Raw genomic sequence first — 14,883 nt, 5'->3', positions numbered from 1 at the left:
GGAATTAAACAATTTGTTGATCTGGGAAGAATTGCTGAACATTTAAAAATAATGTCAGATGACTGCTCAACATACAGAATGTGTGTTTGTGTGTGTGTGTGTGTGTGTGTGTGTGTGTGTGTGTGTGTGTGTTTGATGTTCCCAATCATGCAATTGCTACCAGGGCTATTTATAATAGCAAAGATATGGAATCAAGCTAAGTGTCCATCCACAGGTGAATGAATCAAGAAAATGGGGGATATATACACAATGAAATACTGCTCAGCTATAAAAAATCCTGTCTACATAGATAAACCTGGAGGACATTATGTTAATTGAAATAAGCCAGGCACAGAAATACAAGTACTGTATATTCTCCTGCATATATGGAATCTAAACAAATTAATCTCATAGAAGTATTATAAAAGAATGGTTGTTACCAGAGCCTGGGGTTTCTAACAGGTAAGGGATGTTGTGAAGATGTGGGTAAAAGGATACATAATTATAGTTAAATAAGTTCAAGAGACCTATTGTACAATATGGTGACTATAGTTAATGATGATATATTGTATTCTTGAAAAATGTTAAGACATCCATCCATTAAGTGGATGTTAAATGTTCTCACAAGAAAAACTATGTCTATGTGGGGTAAAGTATTTGTTAATAAGTTAAATTTAAGCATACAAAAATGTATACATGCTTCAAAACGTCATATGCTATATGATACAAACAATTTTATCTGTCAATTTAAAAACAAAATGATTGACAATGAAACATTCTATATAGCTGCATGCTTTTATTCAAGTAGTGATCAGATGTTGCTTCTCAAATTATGTAGGGTGGATGGCTTCTATGATGAATGATTTGGTGTTTTGCTGGGTGTATATACCAGAAAACAAAACAAAAGAAATTAATTGGGGAGGGCTAGCAACAGAATTATTGGATTTCTGAGGAGTGTTAAACAGAGTACATAGGAAAGGAAGTGCTGGCAGGAGAAATGCAATTATTTTGAAGATAATTGTGGCTCCAGAGATTTGTGGGAGCACAAGAGGATAAGGAACTGAGTGAAACATAAAAATAAAAGGAAAGGATATTAGAGTTTATGACTTAGAGAATTATGCTAAAATTCAGACTGTAACCATGAATAGGAAGTTAGGTTCACTGAAATAGAAAAAAAAACACAGGACAAGATTGTCAAATCAGTAATCATAGTGTTTTTATTTTAGGTTGTAAAATAATAGAGTTATGTTGAATTTAGTGAAAACTTAAGCAATTTGTTTCACAGATGTAAAAGGCAATGTTTTGAACCTTCTATAAAATAACTTTATCTGATTTTGTAATGTTTACCTGGATGTTCTGTCTAGTGATAGTAGTAGCAAACAATTGTTATAAATAATTATAAGAAATAGTTTTTTAATATAAAATGTTATAGATGTATATCAGATATTTTCTTAATTTTGTTTTGCAGAAGCCAAATACAGCTATTTTTTTTCCTGCCCCAAAGTGTGATGTTATTGTGGTTAACACAGTGGAGTGTAGCATGGTCTAAAAACCTGATTGAAGGCCAGGCCCAGTGGCTCACACCTGTAATCCTAGCACTGTGGGAGGCCAAGGCAGATGAACCACCTTAGGTCAGAAGTTCAAGACCAGCATGGCCAACATGATGAAACCCCGTCTCTACTGAAAATACAAAAATTGGCTGGGCGTGGTGGCAGGCACCTGTAATCCTAGCTACTTGGGAGGCCAAGGCAGGAGAATCTCTTGAACCTGAGAGGCAGAGGTTGCAGTAAGCCAAGACTGCACCACTGCACTACAGCCTAGGCAACAAGGGTGAAATTCCATCTCAAAAACAAACAAACAAACAACAAAAAACCTGATCTAAAATTATCATTATATTTTTGACCTTAATCTCTTTCAATCTCAGTTTCCTTGTTATGTGAAGTTGGAAGACACTATTGATTGCCTATTCAGTAGCAACCCTCAGCCCTTTATACTTCTAGCTAGGAGAGTCATTTTCCTACAATAGAGGTCAAATATATGAAGACTCACTTTGTTCAGCTTCCTCTTATGTAAAGTTTGGCTATATGAGCAAATCATGACCAGTTACTCTTGAGTGAGCTCTTGCTAGGAGTGGAAATAGGAGTGTGTTTAGATGCTCCTCATGATAAAACAGAAAAATTTTATAAAAAACCACTTTATTTCCTTTATGATTTAGAGGATGCCTTGTGTGGGTTTGATGGGTGTTTCTGCAGCTGTATTATGAACAAAGAGAGCTGTTATTGATACACTGTAGGTAGAAAGTTGAAAATAACCTAGAACTACCTACATACAGACATACTGTAAGGGATAAATTGCACATATTATTGATTAATCCACTTTTAATGAGATATTTTATTCCTCTCAGCCAAGTGTCCTAACCAAAGAAATAATTTAAATGAAAAAGAAAACATCACTTGCACTGGTAGCATGTAGTTAATATTGCTTACTTTAAAATATTTTTTAACCAATTTGATGTAATGCAAATTTAAGTACAAACTAAAAATGGAGCCTATGTACAATATAACTCATCATTTTATCATAGTCTACACTTGTATTAGAACTACCTATAATTAAATGGTTAAGTTGGCTTTTAGAACAGTCATAATATAACATTGAATGTTATTAGGCTTGTTTACCAGGTTAAGTTAAAAAATGAAGCTCTGTATTAGGGCTAAAAGGGAAGATGAAGTGTATGAGTGGTAATAGTAATACAACTTTAGAAGAGAAGAATGCACTGTCAATCAAACAGTAAGAGTTTGATTAAAAAAAATAAGAATAGACCTAAATATCTATGCCCTTTGGCTAAGATCAAGTGTAGTATCTGTTCTTATCAGTTAAAAATACTAAAAAAGTATTTTTCTTCATTTTTAAATAAGAACATAACCTTACCTGCCTTCAAAAACAGCTATTTTCATATAATGTTAATTTAAAAATAATAAAAGAAAAAGGTATCATGTATCAGGCAAATTGCATTAATTGCATTGATTGCAAATTGTATTAATTGCATTGAAGATTAAATCCTATTCTTTCTTTTTAACATCTCATCCTACATTTTAAATACAAACTTAAAACGCAATTAGTAGTGACACTTTTTCTCCATAGCTTTGAAGTGGAAAATTAGAAAACGGCTAGAGGATGTTTGCTACATAACCTTTTTAATGCTCTAGCTTGAACTGTAGACCCTTATGCAAGCAGACTAAATGTACTATTTGGGGTACTCCAGCCTATTTCTAGGAAGATGATTATCTAATCATTTCAGAGAAAATGTCAGAGCATTTTCCCAGCAGATATCGGTAACAACACAGCACAGCTGCAAATGTAAATTTTTCCAGACATGACTTCAGCCCTGAGAGTCAGCTTTACTTCCTTCCTTAAAAGCTCTTTATAATCAAATAGTAAGTATGCATGTAAAGGTGATATATATGTTAATTAGCTGGAACAGATTATCACTTCACAATGTAGAGGTATCTTAACAACATTAAGTGGTACACCTTAAATATATACAATGTTTACATTTCAATGATATTTCAATAAAGCTGTCTTAAAAAAGAAAAAAAATTAGCCATAAGAAAAATAAAAAATAAACAAGATTTACCTGCCCATAAAATTTTTGGAATAGTAAGTTATCTATATTTATATAGATACCTTTGAGGACTTTATAAGCCAAAGAAAATCTTGAGTTCAAAAATGAAATTAGATATTTAAACTGGATGTTTGAAAGTCTCTAATTTCTTGCAGAGTAAGAAATGACACTTGCTATTTCTTTGTCTGCCAGGATCATATACAAATAATAATTTCTTTAAATATGTGAATTAATTGTGTTTGTAATAGAGAAAAGCTTGTGGTCACTGAATTATTTTATTTTACAGTTAAATCTTTTAGTGTAACTGTGTGTTTGAGAATGAATACTACACATTTTTTGTAAGACAAAGTTGACTAATTCTTAGTGTATTACTTAGAATATGTCTTTTTATATAGGCCTCCATGTCTTTCCTCTCCAGTCTGAGACACTTCATGGTGCATTTAAGCTTTGCTTTTTACTTTTGTTAACATATGATTTTGAAAGTTACTAACAAACTGATAGATGTTACAAGTGAGTTAAGAGGGCAGTGAGTTACTAAGATTACACTTTCAAGCCATCAAATAGAGACCATGTATTCAGCTATAAATTCCTCTCTGATTACCCGTAAAAACATTGTTTATAGACATATTTTATATTTAGACAATGTTATTTATTTTTAATTTTCTAGTTGATTTAAATTCTATCTTCTTTCATGTAACACGTTATAGTAATTAACATAATTAGCATATAAAAGTCCATAATACATTTTAGTTGAATTGAATTAAGAAACTCATGATATAGGACCACGAAATGAGGAATTGATCCAAGAGGTGAACAGTTGTCTTCTAATCCTGGATCTGTTTCTAATGAACAGTATATTGTCTAGTTTGGGTTTACTTTTTAAATTATTATTACTATTATGTAACTAGATTTGCCTTTAAAATATTTTTATGAACATAAGTCACATCTTTTAAATTTGAGAGCTTATGTTGTCTAATATTTTATTAAATGTTACCTATATTTTATTTTTTCTAGTTGAACTACTGGAACTCTTAAGTGAAGCATTTTAAGATATCTAACTTAATTTTTATTTTCATAATTGCCATTTATTTACAAGCAGCATTCTCAAAATTTTCTAGGTCTACCAAATTTATTTTTCAAATGTATCCACCCTAGATGATTGGGGTAATTATTTTCACTATTATGATTTTGTTTGTTTGTTTCCAAAACCTCTCCTTAGTTCTTCATCTAAATTTCCTATTTATGATTCAGGTTTGTGATGTCCTCACTTATCAACAGGAGTTACTGTGGTTTCTGTTCAACTTCTAACTACTGCTATCCTTCCTAGCTACCCTTTAGTTATGGGTATGTTCACTGGGTTTTTCCCAGAGCACAAATTCCGTAATTAGCACCTGTTCTTTTATGAGTACATTTCATAACCTGCTCTTTCATCAATATATTTCATGACCATTTATTACCTTTCCATATCTAGTCAAGTTCTTTGCAGGTATTCTGTTAATTCAAGAAAAGTTTCAACTATATATATATATATATATATATATATATATATATTTTTTTTTTTTTTTTTTTTTTTTTTTTTTTTTTGAGATGGAGTCTCGCTCTGTCGCCCAGGCTGGAGTGCAGTGGCGCGATCTCGGCTCACTGCAAGCTCCGCCTCCCGGGTTCACGCCATTCTCCTGCCTTAGCCTCCCGAGTAGCTGGGACTACAGGCGCCCGCTACCACGCCCCCGGCTAATTTTTTGTATTTTTAGTAGAGACGGGGTTTCACCGTGATGGTCTCGATCTCCTGACCTCGTGATCCGCCCGCCTCGGCCTCCCAAAGTGCTGGGATTACAGGCGTGAGCCACCGCGCCCGGCCTCAACTATATTTTTTATTATTGTTACTCTATCTGCAGAAACTCTGAAGAATTTCATGAATCAGATTTTCTTTATCATTCATTCAGCTATGAAATAAAGAAGTCTAGATCTCCTTCATCCTCCTGGATCTTGTAATGTTTTGAAAAGCATAAGGAATCTGGCTCTTCTTTAATCTCCAAACATATTTAAGATAGGTTATTTTTTGGCAGTACTGTGGTAATTTTTTTTGTGTATGTTTAGTTTGGACTCTACTATTTCAAGATTGCTCTTGAGTAAGTCCTTTTATTTTTTCATATGCTCACCAGATTTGTTCTTTGCTCTTTCTAAAGCTAACACCATCTCTTGAGCTATATTTTTTATGTTCCTTTGAAACATACTTTAGTGGCTTCTGTTTGTTGTTAACATATTTGCATAGTTCCCATGCCAACCTGAATCTTCTTTCTGAGGCATTTTGAGCATAGGCTTTCTTTACTGCATACACGCTTGCTTTATTAATATGTGGTTCTTTGCAATGTTAAAATCTTATTCAAATTTTTATGTACCTTGGTCTCTACTGTGCATGCTTAACTTTTCACATAATAAGTACTTGTTGTGCATCTTACTCAGTGGTTTATAAAATGTATCACAATCTGGGTTATCAATACTTAGGACCATGAATACACTATGGTGATAGGAGTTAGAATTTGGTTAGATGTGCAGACATGAAAAACGTAAACACACACTTATACTACTGGGATAATCTTAATTTTTCCCTGGTAATATTTAAATACATGCGGGACAATTAATTTTCTTATTAAACTTTTAATGACAAATTAGTATTCATCTTTATATGGCACCAAATATCAGAAAATGAAAACTTTCTATACTATTAATCCAACACTTGTGGCACATAAACCTAGTTTTAAAATATTTTGAAACATTCTCACACATTCGTTTCCAAAAGTGTTGATGAGAGTCCTAAAGGTAAGTAGAAACCCCTCTTTTTTGTTGTTGTTTGTTTGTTTTTTTCCCAGTATCAGTTATGACAAACCGATTTAAAATCATTTATTGCCTACCCCTCCGTAAGCCACATAGCACTTGTTATTATGGTTATCCTCATTCGGACTCCTTGAAACTTTACAGGTGCGGTCACCCTTATAATTGCTCATGGACTCACTTCATCTTTACTATTCTGCCTAGCAAATTCAAGCTAAGAAAGAATCTGTAGCCGAAACACGTTACTTTCCCGAGGCCTTCGAACACTTCTCTTACTAATAGCCTCATGATGATTTTTAGCAAATCTTACTAACCTTGCCTTGCCCCCTACTATTAATCTAGTAGGGGAACTCTTTGTGACTATGGCCTCATTCTCCTGATCAAATATCAGTATTATGCTTATAGGACTTAATATGCTAATTACAGCCCTATACTGTATATGCTAATCACAACACAACAAGGGGCACTTGTATATTATATTAACAGTATCAAACCTTCCTTTACAAGAGAAAATACATTAACACTTATACATCTAGAGCCTATCTTCCTATTATTCTTAAACCCTAAAATTATTTTGGGGTTTGCATGCTGTAGCTATCATTTAACCAAAACGTTAGATTGTGGATCTAACAATAGAAGCCTGCAACTTCTTATCTATGGAGAAAGTATGTGAGAACTGCTAACTCATTCCTCCATGCCTAACAACATGGCTTTCTCAACTTTTAAAGGATGAGAGTCATCAGTTGGTCTTAGGAACCAAAAGCATTGGTGCAACTCCAAATAAAAGTAACAAACATGTATTCTTCCACTGTTATAACAACCCTAATCCCCTTAATCTTACCAATTACTATTACCTTAACCAACCTCTGCAAAAAAGGTTCATACCCAAATTACATAAAAACATCTATCACATGTGCCTTCATTATCCTCATCCCTACAACGTTTATATGTGCAGACCAAGAAGTCATTATAGCAAACTGACATTGAATGACGATCCAGATTCTCAAACTCTCACTAACCTACAAACCAGGCTATTTTTCTGCAATATTTATCCCCGTAGCACTATTCATTACCTGATCTATTGTAAAATTCTCAATATGATATATAAACTCAGACCCTAACATTAATCCATTTTTCAAATATTTACTTATTTTCCTCATCATAATATTAATTCTGGTTCCCGCCAACCTCTTTCAACTCTTTATCGGATGAGAAGGTGTAGGAATTACGTCTTTCTTACTAATCGGCTGATGGTAAGGGTGAGCAGATGCTAATACAGCAGCCCTCCAAGTGGTTCTGTACAACTGCATTGGTGATATTGGCTTTATTTTAGCTATAGCATGGTTCCTCCTGTCCTCCAACACATGAGAATTTCAACATTTATTCTAGATCCTACCCCCAACTCTCTTCCATTAATTAACCTTCTCTTAGCAGCAACAGGAAAGTCAGCTCAATTCGGCCTCCATACCTGACTTCCATCCACCATAGAAGGTCCAACCCCAGTCTCAGCCCTACTCCACTCCAGCACTATCGTTATAGCAGGAGTTTTCCTGCTCATCTACTTCTACCCTTTAATAGAAAATAATTTATCAATCCAAACCTTTACATTATGTCTGAGGGCTGTTACTACCTTATTCACAGCAACCTGTGCTCTAACACAAAATGACATTAAAAAAAATCATAGCATTCTCCACCTCAAGCCAGCTAGCCCTTATAATAGTCACAATTGGGCCGGGTGCGGTGGCTCACGCCTGTAATCCCAGCACTTTGGGAGGCCGAGGCGGGCGGATCACGAGGTCAGGAGATCGAGACCATCCTGGCTAACACGGTGAAACCCCGTCTCTACTAAAAATATAAAAAATTAGCCGGGCGTGGTAGCGGGCGCCTGTAGCTACTCGGGAGGCTGAGGCAGGAGAATGGCGTGAACCCGGGAGGCGGAGCTTGCAGTGAGCCGAGATCGCGCCACTGCACTCCAGCCTGGGCGACAGAGCGAGACTCCGTCTCAAAAAAAAAAAAAAAAAAAAATAGTCACAATTGGCATTAATCAACCACACCTAGCCTTCCTTCACATTTGCACCCATGCCTTTTTTAAAGCTTTATTATTTATATGTTCAGGGCTCATCATCCATAGCCTCCATGTTGAATAACACATCCGAAAAACAGGAGGGCTATTCAAGACTTTACCCCTCACTTCCTCCTCCCTTATTATCAGCAGTCTTGCACTTACAAGTATGCCTTTCTTCACAGGCTTTTACTGTAAAGACCTCATCATTGAAACTACAAACACGTCATACACCAATACCTGTGCCCTTTTTGTTACTCTTATTGCCACCTCCTTGACAGCTGTCTATAGTACCCGTATTATTTTCTTCACTCTGATAGGACAATCTTGCTTCACAACTCTGATTACTATTAACGAAAATAACCCCTTCCTAATCAACTCAGTTAAGCACCTAATAATAGGCAGCATCTTTGCTGGATTCCTCATCATCAACAGTATCATTCCTGCTTCATTCCCCCAAACAAACATGACACTCCACCTGAAACTCACGGCCCTAGGTGTGACCATCTTAGGCTTCTCGCTAGCGATGGAGCTTAATTTTATAACTAATGACCTTAAACTAAAATACCCATTACAGACATTCAACTTTTCCAATATACTAGGAATTTATTCAGCCACAATTCACCATACAACCTCCCACTCAGACCTATTCATAAGCCAAAATCTGGCCTCACTTCTACTAAACCTAATTTGACTAGAAGAGTCTATACCAAAGACCATTACACAAACCCAAATTTCAGGCTCCATTACCGTATTTACTAAAAAAGGACTAATTAAACTGTACTTTCTCTCCTTTTTTATTCCATCATTTATAACACTACTCCTAATTATCTAATCTATTACCCTGAGTAATTTCAATCACAACATAAATACTAACAAATAGTGATCAACCAGCAACTACCATTAATCAACACCCATAAGTGTACAAGGCAGCCACACCCACAGAATCTTCATGCAACAACCCCGCCTCCTCACCCTCAAAAATCATCCAAAATTTCTCACTATTGAAATCAATCACAATCCCCACTCCATCTGCTCAGCTATTCACCAAACCAGCATCAACTCCATTAATAGTCCTAATGATAAAGCCCTTCAGATGTCAATACTTGACCCTCATGTTTCAGGATACTCTTCAGTCGCCATTGCCATAGTATAGTCAAAAACAACCACCATGCCACCCAAATAAATAAAAAAGGCTATCAACCCCACAAAAGCCCCAGCAAAATTCAACACAATACCACAACTCACAGCACCACTAATAATTAGCCCTAGACCTCCGTAAATAGGAGAAGGTCTCGAAGAGAAACCTACAAACCCTATAACCAAAAGGACACTTAATAAAAATATGGTATATGCCATTATTCTCACATGGACTGTAGCCATAATTAATGAATGAAAAATAATCATTGTATTTCAACTATAAGAATGCTAATGACCAATACTAGCAAAACACACCCGCTAATAAAAATTATTAATTACTCATTCATTGATTTTCCCACACCATCTAACATTTCTACATGATGAAACTTTGTTTCACTTCTTGATGCCTACCTAACCCTCCAGATCATTACAGGACTATTTTTGGCCATGCACTACACATCAGACACCTCAACCGCCTTCTCTTCAGTCGCTCACATCTGCTGAGATGAAAACTACGGCTGAATGATCTGCTATTTTCATGCTAATGGCACTTCAATATTTTTCATCTGCCTCTTACTCCATGTTGGCTGGAGCTTATACTATATATCATTTACATTTCTAGAAACCTGTAATATCAGCATTATCCTCCTACTCACAACTATGGCAACAGCATTCATAGGCTACCTGCTCCCATGAGGCCAGATATCATTCTGAGGTGCCACAGTAATTACAAATCTACTATCAGCCATCCCATGTATCGGAACTGACTTTGTGCAATGAATCTGAGGTGCATTCTCAGTTGACAAAGCTACCCTTACACGATTTTTCGCTTTCCATGTTCTCTTACTCTTCATCATTACAGCTCTAGCAGCTGTTCACCTTTCATGCCTTCATGAAACAGGATCTAATAACCCTTCCGGGGTTTCATCCGACTCCAACAAAATTACCATCCACCCCTAGCATACAACCAAAGATATTTTAGTTTAATTATTCTCCTCCTCCTTCTAATAACTCTAGTACTGTTTTCGCCTGACCTCCTGGGCGACCGAGATAACTATGCTTTAGCCTATCCCCTAAACACCTCACTCCACATTAAGCCAGAGTGGTACTTTTTGTTTGCCTACACAATCGTATGCTCCATCCCTAATAAACTAGGAGACATACTGGCCCTTGTATTCTCCATTCTCATTCTAGCAGTTATTCCTGTACTTTACGTGTCTAAATAACAAAGTATAATATTCTGACCATTGAGTCAACATCTATTCTGAATTTTAGTGGCTGACCTATTTACACTCACATGAGTTGGAGGGCAGCCAGTCAAATACCCTTTTATTGCCATCAGGTGGACAGCATCTATTATGTACTTTTCTACCATCCTCACTCTTATACCACTCACTGGCCTAATTGAAAATAAACTACTTAAATGAAGATGCCCTTGTAGTATAATTCAATACTCTGGTCTTGTAAGCCAGAAATGGAGGATCTCCTCCCCAGGACAGCTCAGGGAAAAAGTATCCCACTTCACCGTCAACACCCAAAGCTGAAATTCTAATTATTCCCTAAATTCTTTCTCAGCATATAATTTGACTACCATGTCAGTATTAATCAACTAGCACTATTATAATAGTGCTTTTATGTACTTCGTGCATTACTGCTAGTCCCCATGACTAATATATAGTACTATAATTGCTTGTTCATACATAGTACATCCATACACAACAATACATTAAAAACCTAGCCCATATGCATATAAGCACATATTAGTGATTTCTTAATCAACTATCACACATCATCATTATTGGTTGTACAATAAGACCTGCCCCACATGAATATTGACCAGTACTGTAAATCCTTACTCTTACATAGTACATATGTTCATTCATCTGGTATAGCACATTTCAGTTAAGACATCCCTCCTCATTACGGATATCCTCTACCAATTTTTGGTCTCTTAAGCTACAAATCTCCAAGAAATCATCACCCCACTTGGGAGTGCTACCCTCCTCGCTCCGGGCCCATGAAACTTGGGGGTGACTATGCTGAAACTATACCTGGCATCTGGTTCTTACTTCAGGGCCATAAAATTAACACCACCTACATGTTCCCCGTAAACAAGACATCTCGAGGGACTGATGCCTACCACCCCGTTAACCAGTCATGGGAGCACTGTCATGCATTTGTTATTTTTTAACTTTGGGGGAGCTGTGACTCAGCATGGGGGAAGCCTGATGCCTGCCTAATCCATTGTAACTGAACTTACATTGAATATTCCGGACTCACATAACAACCATAAGGTTTTAATTAATTCATGCTTGAAGGACATAACAATTAATCAACAAGAACTCACACATGCACATACACTCATGCATGTACGTACACTCATGCACGCACGTACATTCAGGCACGCATGCTCAATTTCAAGAACTATTTCTGATTAAATCCACAAGCCTCCCCCCAACCCGATCTCTGACTTTATCATCAACCTAGGTAAATATATCCTTGCCAAACCCCAAAAACAAGAGACTAAAATGCAACCCAGTCAGAGCCCAGATATCATATTTTAGCCACGAACACCCCAACATCTACCCCTCACTTCATGTAATTTTCTGAAAAAAACTTAAGGCCCTTCTACCAAATAAATCCTCCATTAGCTATAATAACTGTATTAACTAAACTTTTGCCCGAATACTAATATAATAGCTTGAGCATAACCCTCTGAAGGTGCTGCCCCAATATACCATACCTCTAAGTCAACCATACTCTAATTATGAATAACCCTCTCAGCCAAACCTCTGCTAATTCAACTTTAAAGATCTTGAATTTCCAGAACTGTAAACAATTTTCTTTCTTCCTTCCTTCCTTTCTCTCTTTCTTTCTTTCTCTTTCTTTTTTCTTTCTTTCTTTTTTTCTCTTTCTCTGTCTCTCTCTCTCCCTTCCTTCCTCCCTTCCTCCCTCTCTCCCTCTCTCTCTCTCTTTCTTCTTTTTTCTTTCTCATATTTTAATTTTCCACTTAAGTATTCTATGCAGTTAATTTAGCTTAACCATTCAAAGCAAGACACTGAAAATGTCTAGATGGGTCCACACAACCCCATAAACAGATAGGCTTGGTCCTGGCCTTTTTATTACCTCTTGTTAAGATTACACATGGAAGCATCCCCACCTCAGTGATATCAATATGATGCAGCAACCATAGATCAAGGAGCCTTAATGTCAGTATGTGATGCTTTAATCCTGAAAAGCTGTCCCTATGTTTAATCTTATAGCAAATTTTGTTGAAAATTTAAGATAACCTAATCATTTGTTACTTTGAATCATTATCTATTCAACTGAATCCTTAAATAGAGGCTATATGAGTACCTAGCTAGAGTATCATCTTCAATATCTGCTGCATACTAGAGAACACAGCTTAAGACACATATTGAAATGGGGCATTCTACTATTCTGTCCATTCTTCCCAAATTACTAGACTAGTATTAGAGCCTGCCTGTGCAAAGAGACCCCAGCTGCTATATGAAACATTACATACTATTTCATAATCCCATCTGCAATCAAAGAGTTGAGGAAAATAATAGATAATCAAATAACACCTAAAAGGTAAATACAAAGCAAGGAATCACTCATTGTTCCTGAAGAAAACTGTAAATTTTTGGACTGAAAAATTGAGATCTTTGGCAACATAAATTGTAAATTGTCTGTTTAAGCTACTACTAGCTCTCAAAATTCTTTTGCTGTTATTTTGAGAAAGCAATGTTTCTTTTTTCTCCATATAAAGATTTAAGTACCAAATTATAGAAATATTTTTTTACTTAGTGATATGTTTATGTGTTTTTCTGTTTTGTTTTGTTTTTGTTTGTTTATTTTGTTTTGAGATGGAGTCTCGCTCTGTCACCCAGGCTGAAGTGCTGTGGCACGATCTCGGCTCACTGCAACCTCTGCCTCCCGGGTTCACGCCCTTCTCCTGCCTCAGCCTCCCAAGTAGCTGGGACTACAGGCGCCCGCCACCACACCCAGGTAATTTTTTTGTTTTGTTTTGTATTTTTAGTAGAGACAGAGTTTCACCGTGTTAGCCAAGTTGGTCTCGATCTCCTGACCTCGTGATCTGCCCGCCTGGGCCTCCCAAAGTGCTGGGATTACAGGCGTGAGCCACTGTGCCCAGGCTTATGTGTTTTTTAACTATTATTTTTGAAGTATACTTAGAAGATGAGAAGATACAGAAAGAAATGATGGAAGAACGTACTAACATAGTCTCCATTTTCTAACCATAGAAGAGATTATAAAGGGCAATGGGCAGAGTTTTGATAGCCTAAAGAGCAATGATATTATTTTATTTATTATGTGGTGTTACATAACATAGAATTAAAGTGGGCTGTTGTGTTCTGAAGTTGTTGTCAGGAGTTATTGGGCATAAACACATTCCTTAAAGTGGTGTTGTGATTTTCACTGAAGGAATTTTTATCTTAGATCATAGTTACCATCATTGTGGAAAGGTTGATGAACAGTCCAAAAATAATGACAGATGAAGTAGGGCTTAAATTAAAAGGAAAAAGCTACTTGCAGTGGCTTATGTCTGTAATCCGAGGACTCTGGGAGGCCCAGGCAGGAGGATTGCTTGAGGCCCAGTGTTCAAGACCAGCCTGGGCAATGAAGTAAGTCCCTGTCTCTACAAAAAGTTAAAGAAAGAGATTAAAGAAAAAGAAAATTAGGTGTGGTGGCAAACATCTGTAGTCCCAGCTACTAAGAAGGCTGAGGCAAGAGGATCACTTGAGCCCAGGATTTTGAGGTTACAGTGAACTGTGACTGTACCATTGCGCTCCAGTCTGGGTGACCTAGTGAGATCTGTCTTTAAAAAAAATGATAATAACATAAAAGAAAGGTAAAACTTTTCTCCAAAGTCTCACTTCCCATATGGAATCCAAGGTATGTGAAGGTGCCGATACATTATTTTTCAATAGGAGAGGGCACCTCTGCAACATAGGGGACATTATTAGAATAAAGAGACCAAAATTAAGTTAAAACTGACCTTTTGAGAAATGAAATAGCCACATATTTACTTTCTTTGTTGTATTTCCATGCTTGCTATAGAAAGTATCAATTTGTTCTTTGGAGTCACTGCAGTGATTGAAGGGAAAGATATGTGACTGTGTTTGGAAAAACAAAGTAAATAAAAAAAAAATCAGAAATCATAAGGATTTTGTCAGATGTTTAAACTCCCCAAGGAGTATCTACATAATAATCCCAAAAATTGTAG

The 14,883-nt window shown here is 36.3% G+C and overlaps 1 long non-coding RNA gene and 1 pseudogene across 1 annotated transcript in view; both read left to right on the top strand.

The window, feature by feature from the left end:
• LOC117979197 (uncharacterized) overlaps positions 1 to 13,646 on the top strand; it is a 154,876-nt gene extending 141,230 nt beyond the window's left edge. The window contains exon 4 of the long non-coding RNA XR_008624326.1: positions 13,505 to 13,646. This is a non-coding gene — a long non-coding RNA (uncharacterized LOC117979197). The remainder of the gene's footprint in view (positions 1 to 13,504) is intronic.
• On the top strand, positions 2,804 to 2,907 carry LOC112439026 (U2 spliceosomal RNA; annotated as a pseudogene).
• Positions 13,647 to 14,883: the final 1,237 nt, after the last annotated feature.

Source organism: Pan paniscus, chromosome 12, assembly GCF_029289425.2.
Source record: "Pan paniscus chromosome 12, NHGRI_mPanPan1-v2.0_pri, whole genome shotgun sequence".
NCBI classification, from domain to species: Eukaryota; Metazoa; Chordata; class Mammalia; order Primates; family Hominidae; genus Pan; species Pan paniscus.
The sequence above is the reverse complement of the archived record's forward strand: the minus strand, read 5'-3'. Positions and strand labels throughout refer to the sequence as shown.